We start from the raw sequence: 3,798 nt of genomic DNA on the forward strand, positions 1-3,798 counted from the left end.
ATCAGCAGGCGAGACCCGGGGCAGCTTTGTGGACTGCTATCCCTGTAGGAGCCCCATAGGAGCCAGGCTTTATTTGCGCAGTCGTTGCAGAGGCTCAGCTTGTCTCTTCCCCATCCCCACCACAACAACACCACCCACCCCACCCCTATCAAACTTAGAGGGCACTGGCGAGACTAAACATTGCAGGTCTCTCGATGGACCGCCAGGGTTTTAATCTCTAATCTCCGCTGGGTCGCGCCAGCTCAACAATGGCACGAATGACCGCCTCTGAAAAGGGGGGAAAAGTGGTAACATTATAATTCTCGGCCACATCCTCCTCAACCCCCATCCCCCCAAAGCCCCCCCCCCCGTCCTTGCGCTGTCCTGAGGGCTCGTGTTGCAGGCGCTGGCCTGCCACTCGTTAGGCTCCGGCCGGCGCTGAAAGTAATTCTGGGTGAAACGTGACATCCTCTGGATTTCACGCAAGCCTCCGGCAGGGCCAAAAACCCAACTCCTATACCAGAGGTTGGCAGCCATGTTACAAGCTCACTCCCGCCTCAGACTGGACCCTTTCCCCCGCTCCTGGGGTTTGGGTAGTGGAGTGAGCAGGCTCGACTCATTCCCAGGTTGTGTGTTATAAAAAAGACAAATGAAAAAGTGGCTATCATCTTTTATACATAACTCAGAACTTCACCCTTCATTGACAAAGTGGAAGAGAAGGAGGGAGAGGAGGAGGAGGAAGAGGAGGATAAATGATAAGGGAGAGTAGGAGCACATGAAGCGTCGCCTGGTGGCCAAGGGGTAATTGGCTGTGCCCGAAGACTGCCTAATTGCGAAAGTGAGGTAGAGAAAGTGAGGGAATCTTGTTTTTTTGTGTGTTTAAGCTGTTTTCTTTTTCAGCCTGACATCTGGTTTCCAGCACCAGAGAGGCTGGTTGGCGTCACATGGTGCCTGTCAAGAGGGGAATGTTTGTGAAAGCAGTGGAAGCAGAAGAAGAACAGAAGAAACCTTCTGACGGCCCAGAAAATGTCTTGATGTTCACTTTTATTATTTCCCATGATCCCCCTCTTTTTTTTTCTGCTGAGGCCTGCCACTGCCTTCTGCGGGCCCCAGGGAGGATGTGATGGGATTGGAACGAGGAGTGAGGAAGGACGTATATGATTGGAGGAGGAGTGAGGGAGGACGGATGGGATTGGACGAGGCATGAGGGGCCGCCCCCCGCGTGATGGATCCAGCTGTGTGGCCCTGGTGTTGCAGCTGCGGCTTTCTTCTCCTCTCAGCATTATTAATAGAACTATCTAGAAATAGAGATTCGGGACTTGCAGCGTGTGTTTGGGATTTGATTTGATTACCTCGCCATAAAAGGACTGGGACCTTTGGATGCAATACTGAGGAAATGTTGTGTTTGTGTGTTTATGTTTGTGCGTGTTTATCTCTCTCTGTCTCTCTCTCTCTTTCTGTGTTTGTGTTTGTGTGTTTATGCATGTGCGTGTGCGCATGTGTATGTGTGTGTGTGTGTGTGTGTGTTCATACACTACGCCCACTCTCATTTCCCTCAGTTCTGCATCTTGAAAATGTCATCGCTCTCTTCTATTAATATCCCTGAGGCAACTCTGTTTATTAGACCGTTTTGGAGAGCAAGAAAGGGGAAAAACACCAGTTAAGATTGAGACAAGGTCCAGAGATCATCAGCAGTTCTGGGAGTCGGGCTGAGTCTTGATTGGTTCAAACTGGAAACTCAAATAGCTTTGAATGTTTTCACAAACGTGTTTTATTTTCCTACCACGCATGTGCGCATGGGAGAGGATCTCTGTGTTTATCCTCCGACTAGACGAGCCGCGGGGGTGTTTGCAAGCGCTCGCTGTGTGTGAGCTTCCCCCATAATGCCTTGCTGATGGCTGTCGCCAGACAGCGGCCATACCTGGGCCAGATCAGAACCGGATCTGGCGCAGGTCCGCGGAGTCTGTTCCAGATGAGGGCTAAATGTGGCCCAGGAACAGTGGTCTCCGTCAGGCTAATGGTGGTGCTGGTTGATGAGTGAGGCTTTCTCTACAAAGCTTCATGGGGCTTTTGTTTAAAACCGTGTTGTTCTCTTTAATTTCCGCTCCAAAGTGGCTTGTAGATTTGATTTCCTGCCGCGGGAGAAATGTAATCTGCCTCATGCATGTTGGGGTGGGGGTTGTTGAAGGATGGAGGTGGTTTGGGTGGGTGGACATCTTTTTCCTCTCCATTCTCGAATGTTAAACGCATGTCTCTTTAATTTTATTACTTGCACATTTCAAAATGATGTTTTGAAAAGGGGGTGGATTATGAACTGGATAAAGCCAGTGGGCCGTGTTTTTGGTGCTGCGGGGAGGATGTGGGCTTTCTTCCTGAACTTGAGCAGGACTTGCGCCTGAGGAGGACAGGACAATCTGCCATCAATTATTATGTCTGGCCACTCCGCCGCTTTACAACATGTCCTTCCTCGTAACAAGATAGACTTCATATGCCAGATATCAGAGCTCCAATCCAGAGAGCATCATAATCACTTATCAGTGTTTATGTGAGTTCATGTGGAAGGTGACTGTTGTGAAGTAAATCGTAGGGAAAACTTCCCTAAAACTTTGAAAAGATTTGTTGGCAAGACTAAAAACTCAAGCATGCTGTTAGTAATGCTTGCACAGTGATGTTAACGGGTACTTAAGCAAAATGTCTGGACTGTTCCTTTATTAGAAGGCTCTTTCTTCCGTGCTCCACTGAGCATATAAATATTTTCATGTGGAGGGTTATCATAACATGACCTCATGAAATGGCAAAACAAAGCATTCCTTCTGCTTTAGAGTCGAGAGTGTCCAAAATTGAGTGCACCCTCCTGTCCCGCCCACAGTTTTTCACTTTTACTTTTTTTTGTTCTCTCTCACTCACACTCACTCGCTCATTCACTCACTCACACACTCTCCCACTCACTCAAGCACTCACTCTTTCACTCACTCACTCACTACACCCATTCTCTCTTCTCTCTCTCACATCTCATCTCTCTCTCTCTTTCTCTCTCACCTAGTCACACTCACACTCACTCCATTTAATTCCTCCTGAGCCTTTCTCTCTCCTCTCTCTCTCTCTCTCTCTCTCTCCCTCTCTCTCTCTCTCTCTCTTCTTCTCTTCCTCTCTTCTTCTCTTCCTCTCTGTACCTCTACAGCCCCAGTCTATCCATCCATCCGTTAATTAAAGAGAAGTAAAAATAAGCCTGAAGTTGCTAAGCTCATGACTTTGCGAGAGCCACAGGAGAACACACAGGGCCACATTAGACCTTTGGAGTATGTCTGCCTGCCGTGGAGCCGTAAGTAGGTCATGAAACTGGAAACTTGGGTATTTTCTTCAGCCCCCTCACACACACACACACACTCACACACACAATGTGTGTGTGTATGAGGGGTGGACAGAGTGGAACCTCCAGGTCAGTCATCGTACTCTGTCACCCGACGACCGCCCAAACCACAGGCTTGTGGCGACCTTGTTGGTGAATTCATGAACTCTAAGGTGATCTCGCCTGAGGTTCCCAAATTGACTCTTGTAAAATGTGTCTGGACAGCTCCTCCCAAAGGGGACACACATTCGTGTGGACGGATGTACAGACAGACAGGTGGACGGATGGGGACCAGTAATGCTCTGATTCAGCAGTGCAACGTGATAGGGGCCATGGTGACTCCTCCTGTGAGAGTTGACACCACAGGCAGACATGCGGTGTTTCAATCTGTGGAGGTCCGATGCCAACCTGATAACATCTGAGGTTTTTACAAACAGGACTGCGGCATTCTCCCACACACACACACACAC

This window comes from Alosa alosa, chromosome 21, assembly GCF_017589495.1.
Source record: "Alosa alosa isolate M-15738 ecotype Scorff River chromosome 21, AALO_Geno_1.1, whole genome shotgun sequence".
Taxonomy (NCBI): Eukaryota; Metazoa; Chordata; class Actinopteri; order Clupeiformes; family Clupeidae; genus Alosa; species Alosa alosa.